Here is a 14,745-nt window from a genome sequence, read left to right on the forward strand (position 1 = left end):
CCCTGCAGTCACGAAAGCTTTAAATCGAAATTTAATCGTTCATTGTTACATATAATACTAATTTGTAATGATTAATCATTCATTGCAGTTAATCATTTATAACACTCATCATCATCGTGAGCCATGCTGGACTAAGGACTCCCTCCCCAAGCCGCTTTCATCTCTCACGATGTCACGACGACGTCACGATCCCACGATACAACAAAGATCCCCCGTATAGCCTTCCGCAGACTGTTGGGGCAAGTGCTCTTGACGAGAAGCACAGACTGAGGCCCACGGCACACAACACGCCCAACCGCCTTCGTCTCCCCAAGTACTCGTTTTCAGGCTGAGTCGACCTCGGCGAAGCCCAGGACCAGTTCAGATAATCGTCACTGGTGTTGGCCTTGAGCGGGAATCGAACGCGGGTCGCCAGGTTTGTAGCGCCAGCGCGCTAACCGCTGCACCACCACTCCCTACTAGCGAAGCAAAGACCCGCCTTAGCACCTGCACGCGAGTCGATTTCATCGCTCCATCTCTCCTTGAGGTTAACCTCTTGGGTCCGTTTCATCGTAGCTCACGTAAACGAAACTTGCTTGGTTTTTGTTAGTTAGTTTTTACCACGTAAGGCCCCACTGGGCTATATACTACGGCTCGGGTTTCATACTGAGACGGAGAAAGAGGAACACGTAGTACAGAGTTAGACTGATGGCCTTAATCTAAGTTGTCTTGTGGTTGTTGTTCTTGTTTGACTTGCATCCCACTGGGATTTTTGCACACAACGTTGGTGTACGGTGCTTTTTCTGCAATATTTTGCTGTCTCTTCTTGGATTTTCTGTTTGCACATAGTCACATATTCACTTTAAGATGTTTTTTGTTCATGTTTTTGTTTTTTGTTTGTTGCGGTTGCACCCGATTCAAGAGCCGAATGGCTCACAGGGCTATACCTAATAAATGAACTTGAACTTGAGATGACGTGCGCAGGTTAGAGACGTCACGTCGATTGGTAAGAAAAGTCAGTGAGGTTGGTTGGGCAAGGGCACTTCGCTCGAAGCGATGATGGCCGATGGTCGAGACGAAACTGAACTCTAAACTATTTTATATCTCACCACGCAAGGTTCACGGAGCTTTGTGGCTCTTTTATTCAGAAGCGACCTGGCCACAAATGATAGCTCGACGCAGTGGCTTATCATCGCGTGGAAAATGACAGCAGACAAATACTTTTACAAATGTAGAGCAGCCAAAATTAACGCAGAGTAAAGGGTGCAATTGTTAATTTCCCTGTGTGATTCATTTATAATAAAAATGTTCCTTGATAATATAATTAATCGATTCTGGTTATTGTTTCACGCTGCGGTGAATGAATGTTAGCACCTCGAGTGGCTGCATGGAGGCGATTTGAACCGATTTCTGCGCACACATCTAAAACCCCATTGATTCACACGTGCGCGTTCGGATTCACAATACCGTAAGCTGATGAACTTGATATCAGTTGAGACGCATTGTCCTTCGTGGCCATAATGTGCAGCATCAATTTTTTATTTATTTACGTTCTATGTTAGCCACTTGAAAACAGAAAGCCAGCCTGTCGAAGCCGACAGCTTCACGGCCGTCATTGTGAAGCCGCTTGACAGCTTGCGAGTTGTCTACAGCTCAGCTCGGCTTAACATGTTATCAGATGCAGATGTTTTAAAAGATCAGCTCTTTAAGGCACGTTTGCGTGGATGGACAAACGTAATTACGGCGCTCAAGCTGAAGCTAATCCAAAGACACACTTGACGATATTTCCTGGAACTCAAACGGACACAAAAATTCACGCAAATCTGAGAAAACATGCTGAGAACTCATCGTCTCACGGAACACGTAGACTGTGGCGGACTGCTGTAAAGTGACGTGACATCATTGCAACACATCTGGGACATTTATTTGACTCTTAAAATCGCATTAAACTCCCCCAACCCCCCAAAAAAGAAACGAACTGTTGCTTTTGCCGTTCATGAAATGTACTCGCAACACGTGCACAAGAGGGTTACATGTCAGCGCGAGGCGCCTTGGTTATCGTCCCAAACATGCAACACACATATCAAACCCCGGCTACGATTTCAAGACATGTCATCAGAGCCCCCCCCCCCACCTTCTACACATCTGTGCCAAATCAACGCTGCCTGACCATGACATTCCTCTTTTGAAATGACCCATCCCTTCCTTCCGCACTTCCTCCCAGCTACTCCCTCTACGCTCGCCGATAATTCGGGCCCCCTGCCTCGTGCAATTAAAACATCTAAATAAAAGCCACATTGGGTCGCGCGCGCCGACAGGAATGTCAACAGCTGGCCCGGGCGCACCCCGGGGTTCACACACGCGCGCGCCGTTCCGACGTTTCGCTCTTTGGCACGTGGGGCGAAACGTCGGACATCGTGCTGGGCGGCACGCGGTGACGACGCCCCGGAGCAACGCCGATCCGTGCGCGGCCTCGCGCATCTTGCGTTCGAGAGACGAGATCGGACCAAAAACGAACGTTCCATCAGCCACGCGTTGATCATCCCAGTCTACATTGGCTCCTGACGGCCTTTGAAGGCAGAATTTGCTGCCTTGTAAAACTCTTGTCGGCAGTTTAATTTCGAGTTAAAGCTTTCGTGACTGCAGGGATTCATCTTCTTGGTTCATTCGGTAAAGTCACGTAGAAGGGAAATAATAAAATAAAATAAATAAACATAATAAAATAATTCTCACGACGTTTCGGCCACAACGCAAGCAGCCGTCATCAGGTGAAGAACAGGTCTGTCGGCAGTGTTTAATGTCACGCCGTGAGCTAATCATGGTGGGGGGCGAGGGTTTACTGAATTGAATGCCCCCAAGTGAACACGAGGTTAATCCTTGCTTGCTATTAAGACAAAACACTGTACACCAGGGTTCTTCACTCATTTTCAGAGGTGGGTGCGGGGCGCACACTTGCCCCGATAAGGGCCACATCACACATTTGAAACCATCGGGGGGTTGACAGCAGCACGATGACGATGATGGGGTTGGGGGGGGTATCACACGGCGTGCATTGTCGAGGGCCGCACGTCAGGGGCCGCACTAAAGGCCACCAGCGGCCGCTAATGGCCCACCGGGCCTTGCAACGAACACTGCAGGGCACAGTGATTAGCAACACTCTGCGCTCTGAACCTGTTGTTGATCTGACTTCAGATTCCCGGCCATGACCAACGTTAGCCGGCAAGCGATATCCGAATTGGTCCTGGGCAGCTCATGCACAGACGCGCACTGATCACCGTGGTGTGAAGTATGGTCGCACAACCCCAATGCCCGACATGGCATTGAGAGACCCCCTTCATCCGGCAGTGGAGTGTGACCAAGGACTGTGGGTTCATGAAAGCGAATAAACAACGCGGGAAGACGTTGCATATTCGGGCGTCACAGATCTGCCCTTTGCAATTAGCCGCTCACACCCAGCGCATCGTTTGCGCGTAACGTAAATGTAATTTTCTACAGAAGTACATAAGTGAAAGTGAGAATAGGTTTAACCCCTTTTTTCTGGCAACAAAAACAGCTGTGTTAAGATGTTAAAACACCAAACTGAAACCTTTTACAAGGAATTATGTTACTGCATTAACCACAATGCTTGTGATCAGAATGCAAACAAAAAACATACTCTGATAATCTAACACAATTTGAGACGAGGCTCAAAAGAAAGCTGTCTTTGGTGTGGACCAATCAGTTTCAAAGACAATGCATATATAATTATCAGAGTACGTTTTTTGTTTGCATTCTGACCACAAGTATTGTGGTTAATGCAGACATAATTCTTTGTAAAAGGTTTCAGTTTGGTGTTTCAACATCTTAACACCTGTTTTGTTGCCAGAAAAAAAGGGAAAACCGATTCTCATATTTTGGTACTGACAAAGGTCTCATGATACACAAATAAAGTGTGGCCTTTTCACACACACGGCAAATGATTTGCTTAAACATCGCACACATTCGCTTACTTCTAGACACGCGATGTTGTTTTCCTGTGGTCCGAGTGGATGTTTACCGGCACTGTGAGTGTAATTATTGCCACTGGCTTTTATCGTCGTTTCTATGCATTCTATCGATATTACAACTGTAGTTGCCATTCCATTGGAACCTCATTTGCCAGTAAAAAATATGATAATTGTTTTTTTACCCTTCTATCTGGCAACAAAAAGGTGTCAGTTTTGTTGCCAGATAGAAGGGTAAAAAACCAATTATCATTGTAGTTGCCATTGTTATCATCGGCTTTTACTGTACTTATATTCGATTGTATCTATACTTGTGAGTGCAGTTTTTATTTAATGTTGTTTATGTACGGAGCTTGCTTTATAAAATCGAGATCATTATATTTTGCTATATTTAAAACATCCTTATTCTGCAACGTATTTACAATTACTGGGATATCAAGGGACGCGAGTTCTGCGTGAGAATCTACGTATGCATGCTGAACTTCTTTCGCACCGTTCTGTAGCCCACCGTGCCAATCGGAGTTGGAGCGAGCGTGGACTTTCATGGGCTTGTGCTCATACATAGCTGGCACTTGTCAGTTCAATTTCTTTTTCAAACGGTGCCAATCGGCAGACGACAGGCGAAGACGGAAATCGTCGTTTTCCACTCGGTGCCTCTTAATCTCAGTGATGGATGTACTGCGTCTGTCAAAAGATAAAAACTCCCTACAGCTCCGCACGGGGACCTCATATAACCTGCTCACTCAGCCTCGGACACTCGTGGCAAACAAAACATAACATTTCAGCTTGAACAATTTCATTTTATTTCCTAATGTCTGAACAAAGCCCTGAGATCTAAGTATCAAGTGTGCTTATCAGTGGGCGGCAGGCATAGCTGGCCATAACTAAATTTACGCTCGGATTATGCGTTACATAACTCACATATGAGATGGCATCAGAGAGAGATATAGTGGCTTGTAAATAGCGCGCGCGCGCGTGTGTGTGTGTTTCACATTGCCCACTGTTAAACTGACTATCGGTTGGTTTCGCCGATCGAAATTTACAACGTCTCGCTACAAACCTGCAAATTTCCTCCGCGCGCCTTTGTGAAGGCGACGGTCGCCGTGAGCCACCCGGGCAACGCGCGAGCAGCGGAACGTACATCGCCCGCAGCGCCTGACGACGCGGACCCGCCAACTCGCTCAGAGTTGAACCCAGAGCGGCCGCCACCACGCTCCTCTGTCACAAATTGCACCGCCGCTCGCATTAACCGGGGCAGGAACGTGAACGCCGCCACTACCACCACCACCTCTCGCAGCCTGGACGCAAAACGCCGTCGTTCCGTCGCTCGCGAACACGCCGGCGCACGACGTGATTACATCGCTTGAGCTCCCTCACCCCGGGCTCCCATCCCATCGTTGGAACGCTACCGAGGAACCGCTGAATGTGCACCCGCGTGTGTAATGTTGAACTTCTTTCGCACCCGTAACGCAGCGAACCGGACTAATCGGAGGTGCGGGGGAATGACGACAAACTAAAAGCAGTTCTAAAGAAATGAGTTTGTCAATCGAGATGATGATTTAAAAGCGCACAGCTCCCAGCGGCTTCCTAACATCGGAAGCAAGAGCGTTCCAGACGGCCGCGGAAGCGCGTCTCGAAAGCGCCGCGCGATGCGGTGACCGCCGTCTGTGTTCGACGGCGAGCCAAAAGCCCCTGCTGCGAGGATGACCGCGTACCCACGAGTAGTAACATTCGTGGCATGGTTCAAACTCCATTATCTCGGCTAGACCTGTGGGTTGTTTGGGGGGGGAGGGGGGGGCTTAGCTGCGGCGAGGGATGGTAAAACACGGTGACCCAAAATCAACACCAACTGGGAGACCCCCCCCCCCCCGGAGACCCCCCCCCCGGAGACCCCCCCCCCCCCAGAGACCCCCCACCCTCCAGCCCGCCCCCACAGTGGCTTTGCCCAGTTGAAACTAAACTAAACACATTTTTTTTTTATTTTACTAGAAAGCTATAAGAGCTCTTTTTCAGAAGCGACCTGGCCTATCACAAATGATAGCTCTCAACGAAGTGGCTTATCGTCGTGCGGAAATTTGTAGCAGCCAAATACTCCAAGCGCGTGACGTTGGTTCTAAATGTGGACGGAAAAAAACGGAGGGCCCGGAGGAAAAAGTCCACGCGACCACGGAGAGGGAGAGAGAAAGACACGCAGACTCCAAATATACAGCAGGTGTCATGGTCGGGATCGAACCCACGACCTCCTGTATACCAGGCGAGGTAGTTAAAATCTCCGAGCCACCGTGATGATGATGCGAGAGACACGCAAACTCCAAATATACAGCAGGTGTCATGGTCGGGATCGAACCCACGATCTCCTGCATACCAGGCGACGGTAGTTAACATCTCCGAGCCACCGTGATGATGATGAGAGAGACACGCAAACTCCAAATATACAGCAGCAGGCGTCAGGGTCGGGATCGAACCCACGACCTCCTGTATACCAGGCGAGGTAGTTAACATCTCCGAGCCACCGTGATGATGATGGAGAGAGAGAGACACACACAAACTCCAAATATACAGCAGCAGGCGTCACGGTCAGGATCGAACCCACGACCTCCTGTATGCCTAACGGGCGGAGGAAGAACGGACTCGGAAAAGCGCCGTAGTTTTAACTGTTGAATTGAGATGTTGCGCAATGCGTTTGGCTAATCGAATTAACTTCCGAGAGTACGTGCCCATGGGGAGACGGAACGGTGAAATCCGGTTCGTTGTGCGAGGCGTCACACGGAGTGGTTAGGTCGCAAGATTGCCGAGATTTTGCCGTGGCTTGGAAATGCCTTCATCCAGCAGCATATTGATCACGGCTGCTAATGATGGCGATCATTATGACTTTTCTTCGACATTGAGATTCGGAGAAGAAAAAAAGTTAAAATTTTTTTAACGTCCATGCGTAGACTGTGTTTTCCTACGCGCGTTTTGCGTTGGTTAAAAACACTACTCAGTTAATCCTTCCAGTTCCTCTGAAACCTGCACCGGGAGAGCTCTACTGGAGCCATTATGTAACGACTTGCCCCTCGGTGAAAACAATTAATATTTGCGATTCAGTCGGGAGACCGGGGAAGCAACGTGCCTCTCCGCTGCTGCCCCCATGGTCTGGAATGTCCTCACCCCAGCCGTGCAGGCTGTCGCCTCCATACCCCGGTTCATGTCCAAGCTTGACTCCTTCATTAAAAAAAATACCCTCCATATATTTACGCGTGAAGTGTGTACACAGCAGAACCCCTGTTAACGACTATCCGCTTAAGAACGGGCGTCTATAGAGCCCAATGTATCGTGTATAGTAGTGTATAGTGTAGTGTATAGTAGTGTAGTGTATAGTAGTGTAGTGTATAGTAGTTTATATTAGTGTAGTGTATTGTAGTGTATTGTGTAGTGTATAGTAGTGTAGTGTATAGTGTAGTGTATATTAGTGTAGTGTATAGTGTATAGTAGTGTATGGTCGTGTAGTGTATAGTAGTGTAGTGTATAGTAGTGTATAGTAGTGTATGGTCGTGTAGTGTATAGTGTAGTGTATAGTAGTGTAGAGTAGAACCCCTTTTACCGACCATTCCTGTTAATGACTAATCGATTTAAAGCTTTCGTGACTGCAGTGATTCATATTCTTGGTTCTTTTGGTAAAGTCACGTAGAAGGGAAATAATAAAATAATAAAAAATAAAACAATAACATGTTCTTGCTGTGGTTTTCTGATGATTGCTTGTGTTGCAATCGAAACGTCTTGAGAATTGTATTGTTTCATTTTTATTATTTTATTATTTCCCTTCTAAATGACTAATCGCTTAACGACAGCCCTCTATCGAGCCCAATGTGTAGTGTATAGTGTAGTGTATAGTAGTGTAATGTCTAGTGTAGTGCATAGAAGTGTAGTGTAATGTAGTATAGAGTAGAACCCCTCTTAACGACCACTCCTGTTAATGACTAATCGCTTAACAACAGGCCTCCATAGCCCAATGTGTTCGCTTACCGACAATTCCCCCATTAACGACTGCCTGTTGTAGGTACGGTAAATATTATTTAATGCATTGATTAACCATGTTTCTTTTAATATTATGTGTTTATAATGTTTTTAACATCTTTATCTACTTGACATCTATTGTTTAAATATTCTAAAGTACTTTTTTGGGGTGAAAATGAGTAACTTTAGATGCTGTTTTTTTTGTTTTCCCAACAATGACATCGTCATCATAATTGTCGGTCGTGCTCATTCCACTGCTGGATGAAAGTGGGCCTCCCCATCTTTCTGGCGATGCAATAATCTACCCGGTACCCGAGCCGATTTGATACGCACGCATTCTATGACTGTCGCAACAGAGAGCACGCTAACCGATTTAGTATATTTATTTATTTCAATAAATAGAGATGTTCAAACCTTGGGAACATTCGTCGCCCACCTTTTAACGCAGCCGATACATTAGTGACCGTTTAGGGGTTTTTATTTATTTTTCTTCTTCTCATTTTCTCGGCTCCGCTAAACCGCATCCATCCATCCATCGTTCCGTGCGTTGCGGTTTTGCCCGAATGAAATGACCGCATGGGGACTCGAGCTTGCGGCGGGAGGCAACGGTTAAAGAATGCCACCTTTGGCCCCGAGTCACAGAAGGACGCAGTCGCTGTCCTTCCCTGGGTGCAGATGTTTAACTGATTAAGCGATGATTTATCCACGCACGGCACTTTAAACATTTCCGTTTCCCAAGAATGTTAGCGGGGTAATAAAAATTCCACCTCGACCACAATTTTAGGTGGAGGTGTCTCGCCCCAACGAGTGTTGCTTTCGATATGAAACTGTCGACTTTATGCCTATCAAGTGTCACGTGTTTATATATCTATATATTTTGGGAACAAGCGAAGTCTGCCAAGCAAGTAGAGTAGGCCTCGTTTTTCGTTATATATTCTTACCACCCGCGACGTTTAGCAAGCTTGTGTCTCACTCTTAGTTTGCGTGTATTTACTATGAGTCCAAGTTTTTAGCCTCTCAGTCGTTTTCGGTCCATTCATTTTCACTGGTCGTGAAGATCAAATCTTCAAATGGTGATTTTTTTTAATACCTTTCATTGTTTGTTCAACATCTTCGAACGCTGCTATGTCTCTGTGCACGACTCCCCTTCTGATACGTAATTCATATTTTCTTTCATGTAGATATTCTAATCCTGTAAATGTTTTTTTTTCATTTAAAAAATGTGTTTGTGCAAATGCCCTGCTGCGTATGAGAGCTTGGATGACTGCATCCATTTTCACTGAGCCAATGGGGGGGGGGGATAATGGTAATTGATACTCATTAAGTTTTATCTCTGAAATCCGACTGATGGAATGTTTGTGTTCGACGGTAGAAAAATCTTTCCTCAATCCAACGGTCCAAAAACGCGTGAAAATTTAAATTGGTTTTCACTTAATTTGACTCATTTCAGTACCGAGACTTAAACACGTGGGTGTGAGTGACACGTGGTGAAGAATCTTTGCGGGGCATTGAGAATGTCTGGTCCGAGTTGCGAATAAAGAGTCTACTGCACTTTTGAAGTGACTTCAGAAGAAATCACCAAACGCAGTAGAGCTCCGAATTCACATTTTGTCTTAGGCTTGGCATGACATCAAATAGAAAAGCTGCAATAGAAAAAGCTTTTTTTATATATATAATAACATATTCGAAAACTATTCGCCAAAAGCACTTATCCTAAGGACAGTCACACCCACACCATAGGAATGTGGAATTTCCACCGCAGCCTCGGCAAACGGGAGATGAGCATTTCCCCAGGCTTGTTTGAGCTGAAGTAAGAAACCACTAGGAATTAATGTTGCCAATGAAACAGCAATCACTCACTGCACCCACACAATTAGCACGGTTGGCTACGTACGGTGGGAAAAAAAGTTCAACATACACGTAGTATCCCCTCGTTATTTGCGAGGGATACGTTCTGGAGATGCTCGTCAATAGCACAGTTGGCGGATATTGGCCTAGGGATATCGTACACACGCAACGTCCGCGAATGCTTCTCAAGCTTCGAGAAATTATCTCTCTCTCTATCTCTATCTCATCACTTTCTCACATCACATTCCCTCTCATCACTTTATCGCATCTCTTTATCTCTCGCCACGTTATTTCATCACTTTCTCGCATTACATTCGTTCTCATCACTTGATCTCATCACATTATCTCATCACTTTATCTCATCACTTTATCTCATCCGCTTTATCTCATCACTTTCTTTATCGCTCTCGATGCAGTCGTGTGGAGTTTCAGATGCGATTCGTGGAGAGCCAAAATCGCGGATAGCAAGTTCGTGAATAACGAGGGAATGCTGTTGCATATAAACGTCGTCATACAAACATCTTCTGACAGAAGCTGAATTTATGTCAACAAAACTGTTCATGAAATTCAAAACAAGAATCCGGAACGAAAATATATTTCTGAATATTGATTCATGGGACTATACTGCAGCAGAATCTCGACGAGTGTTTTCTCTTTATTGTTGGCCTTGGTTTTCCATTTCAGCTCGAAATAAATGCAGACTTGATCATTGAAAGAAATATATATTCCCATTGCCAAGAAAAGCACAGCAGCATCTTTCGCGTAATTATATAACACAGTGAAATTCATAGCAGAGCGAGGAGTATTTAAAGCGAGGGCAATGAAGAGAAGTGAGAAGAATGGAAAGTTTCACGACTGATGATATATTCAGGATATTTATGGATGGCTTTAAAGCCCCCCCATCCTCCTCCTCTCTCTCTCTCATGTCGTTATCAAGGCCATGACAAGGGAGCCGACCCGTCACATATGGTTTCTTACACGCCACGGCTGAGGAGCCATGCGGTGCTGTGGTTAACATAGGTCACAGGGGCCACCCACAGCACACGGAGACATCCACGCGTGCACATGATGTACCGCTCTCTGCTAATCCACTGCTGCATGGAGCATCGTGGGCTCTGTTTGAACGATGATGCGATATGTTTACACGCATTGCATCCACGTTTGGACGAACTGTCACAATTCAGCTCCGTTACTTAAATTCACGAATCGATTATTTGATTTGACGTTGCACGCGGTGGCCTCTCGCGTCTGCAGGGGTCATGTGAAAATCCGTTTAACACAACGTCATGTGAAATACAATCGAAGACGTCATCGCAAACGGTAAACACATTATTTGGCGATGCCGCCGTTGGCGGTGGTGAACAAGCAATTAACTAATAATAATAGTCGACACATTCGTCAATAACACTGGCGTGTATGTAACAGGCTACCTTTTAGACAATCACCCTTGTTCGGAGGACATCATTGATGCGCTATAAAGGGCCATTGCCCGAAACGTCGCTTAGTATATATACGTTTCATTCTCAGGCCGTGTAATTGATGAATGTGTTGGGGTTTTTGCGTTGATTGCAAACAGCAGGAGAATGGAAACAGTGAAAAGGAAATAAGCTCAGCGCACACGCAACAAATACAAATTGAACAACAAAAAAACTCTCGTTCCCATCGTAAACTCGTTATTAATCTATGAATCAAAAAATTAACTGAAGAAAAAAAACAGAACCTGTTCCTACCCCAGAGAGTCCATGCCCATAGATATCTGGGAGTTCACCAACATTGGATCAAGCGAGCCAGATTCTGCTAACGAGACACTGAATGTTGAAACCGCTCCAGAGTTTGCGTTCAACCAATGCCGCTGTAATTATGCACTCCCAGATGGCCATTTGGCTGATGGGATGTAAAAAAAAACATATTTTAAGTGGAGGGACAAATATGTGAAGAAAGCATATGTTTGCTTTCTTATTTTATTACTTAAATTTTCTACAACGACAGTAATCACTATTTCGTGTTATGAACCTTTATATCGTTACACACGTACATTAATTATTTTGGATGTTGCTTCCAGAAAGTGACTTCCAGTGCATCTGGTATTAACATTTACGTTGACATTGCCTTTTTAGAAGCCTCACTTTAGAGACGAGAATATTTTTGAAACAAAAAAATGCAATTTAAATTCTGCACTTCTCACCACCAGTGACATTGGGATGGCATTATTATCAAGCAAGTATCCTGAGCAACAAGCAGTCTGAGTGAGGGCAATGTCAGCATCAGATGTCTCATTAAAAGTAAAGCAACTTGGGGCGCCACGGTGACTAGGAGATGTCAACTACCTCGCCTGGTATGAAGAAGGTCGTGGGTTCGATCCGAACCCTGAAGCCTGTACATTTGGAGTTTGCATGGATTTTTTTCTCCGGATCCTCCAGTGTTTCCCTCCACATTTGGAATCAACACGCGTTTAGAGTATTTGACTGCTACGAATTTCCACACGATAAGCCACTTCGTTGAGCTATCATTTGTGGCCAGGCCGCTTCTGAGAAATATCCACATTGCTCAGTGGGCCTTACCTGGTAAAATGCAAATAAATATACAGTTTCGTTTACTTCATTGTCATACGGCCTGTGGTCACATGACAGCTTTCACTCCTAAAGCTGTACTTGATACAATTCAACGCAAAGCAGTCTGGTTGACTGACGATCCACACCCTTCACTTCCAGTCACTCGCTCACCAGAGGTCAGTCATCCTCACATCACTGTCCTATCACAACTCCGACTAATGCTCCTGCTGTTGAGGAGTGACTCATGCAGCCAGCTATGGCTACAGGGTTTGGTGGTACATGTTGTTTATGTCGTTTATTGTGAAAATTCGGTCACGGTTCCTATGATCGCTGTTACATTGCTTTTATGGATTTATTTTGGTGATTTCGAAAAGTTTTTTGGTTTGGCCATGTTTGTTTGTTGTAGTACGGAATTAGACTGATGGCCTTAATCTAAGTTGTCTTGTGGTTGTTGTTGTTTGACTTGCATCCCACTGAGATTTTTGCACACAGCGTTGGTGTACGGTTTTTTTCTGCAATATTTTTCTGTCTTTTCTTGGATTTTTTGTTTGCACTTAGTCACATATTCACTTTAAGATGTTTTTTGTTCATGTTTTTTTGTTTGTTGCGGTTGCACCCGATTCAAGAGCCGAATGGCTCACAGGGCTATACCTAATAAATGAACTTGAATGAATGAACTTGAATGAATCCAGCAGTGGATTGACCGTGGCTGATGACGATGGCGAAGGAACTTGTCGGCAGGTGCGCAAGTGCGCGAATTGCACTGGGGAAACGACATTCTCTCTGCGGGGCATTTCGTGCCATTAGAAGTTAAAACTCAATTGGGAATCACGAAGTGGTCAACCCTTGGCAGGCCATTATTTTGTGAAAACAGGTGTTCATCAAACTTCCCTGCGCAGGTGCAATCTCCAGTGATAGAACTTGTTTTTTTCTATAATAATTGTAGATTTTCAAACTGCATCTAGCTTCAATAGCTGCTTTACATATATATAAAAAATCGTGACATTTTTAATTCTCAATTTGAATTCATATTAGAACAAAAAAATGACTTTCTCCTTCGAGGTGATGATTGTGTGTAGAATGACCAGCTGGATCAGCGGTGGTGAGATGTGAACTACCTCGCCTTCTATGCAGGAGGTCGTGGGTTCGATCCCAATTCTGATGCCTGCTGCATATTTGGAGTTTGCATGTCTCTCTCCCCGTGGTCGTGTGGATTTTTATGCCGGTCCTCCGGTTTTTTCCCTAATGCAGGCTTTTTGGGTTAGATTGCGGAAATATATAAATGTGTCAATAAACCCGCCACCACCCGACACAGCCAACTAGTAAGGGTTGTCACGTAAACAGAACATTCCAATTCGTCACGAGTACAGCACTAACCGGTGTGTTGGAGAGCAAAGCCACAACATTTACAATCTGAGTACGACGTTTCGCCAGTAATTACAACCAGCTTCATCAAGCGACAGCCAAATCTGTTGTGGCTTTGCTCTCCAACACACCGATGTGCTGTACTAGTGACGAATTGGCACGTTCTGTTTACGTGACAACCCTTACTAATTGGCTGTGTCGGGTGGTGGCGGTTTTAACGACACATTTATATATTTACGCTATCTAACCCACAAAACCCTCGTTATGGTTGATATCGGTCGCGAAAACCTACGTGTTAAATAGGATGATACAATTTGACGAGGTCAGTTGTTGGTGATTCACAAATACTGGAGTTTAAGAAAAGCTACTTTATAAATTATAAAAAAAAACGTACAGAAAACTCTCTCGTCAAGCTGTCAACGGGCCCTTGCGGTCCAGGAGTTACCACAATCCGCCAGCGGTTTAACAACAACAACAAAAAAACACCCAAAAGCCAACTGACGCCTACTCACTGCGAACGTTTGAGGATTTGTTTTCCTCCTCTGCCTGGGCCACAGCTTGTCGCTGCTTGCCATGCGTGCTGGATTCCAGAGCCAGAGGCGGGCGCAGAGGGGGGGCATGGGTAGACGGGGGGAGAAGAGAGAGTAGTAGTAGGGGGGTGGGTGGTGGTGTAACTCCCGATGTTTCCCAAGCGATTCGAGATTTGAAGCTTTCGTGACTGCAATGATTCATATTCTTAGGTTTTTTCGGTAAAGTCACGTAGGTAAAACATTTAAATTAATAAAAGTAAATTATTTTACTTTTATAGTAAATAATTTTACTTTTATTAATTTTAATTTTTTTACCGACGTGACTTTACCGAAAAAACCTAAGAATGTTTCCCAAGCGAGTTTGCGGGGTGCGTCTCTACGACCGACCGCGACCTCACCCCACGCACTGGAACCCCGCCCGCCCGCACGCACTCACTCACGCACGCCTCTTTCTCATGATGGGGGGGGGGGCATGCGGACAGACAGGGAGGA

The 14,745-nt window shown here is 45.3% G+C and overlaps 1 protein-coding gene across 1 annotated transcript in view; it reads right to left on the reverse strand.

Moving 5' to 3' along the window:
• Nucleotides 1-14,301, reverse strand: part of LOC144724654 (uncharacterized) — a 194,446-nt gene extending 180,145 nt beyond the window's left edge. Inside the window, exon 1 of the mRNA XM_078603951.1 lies at nt 14,236-14,301. The gene's annotated coding sequence lies outside the window, so the exon portion shown is untranslated. The remainder of the gene's footprint in view (nt 1-14,235) is intronic.
• Nucleotides 14,302-14,745: the final 444 nt, after the last annotated feature.

The sequence above is a fragment of the Lampetra planeri genome, chromosome 21, assembly GCF_965212315.1.
Source record: "Lampetra planeri chromosome 21, kcLamPlan1.2.h2, whole genome shotgun sequence".
In the NCBI taxonomy this organism is placed as follows: Eukaryota; Metazoa; Chordata; class Hyperoartia; order Petromyzontiformes; family Petromyzontidae; genus Lampetra; species Lampetra planeri.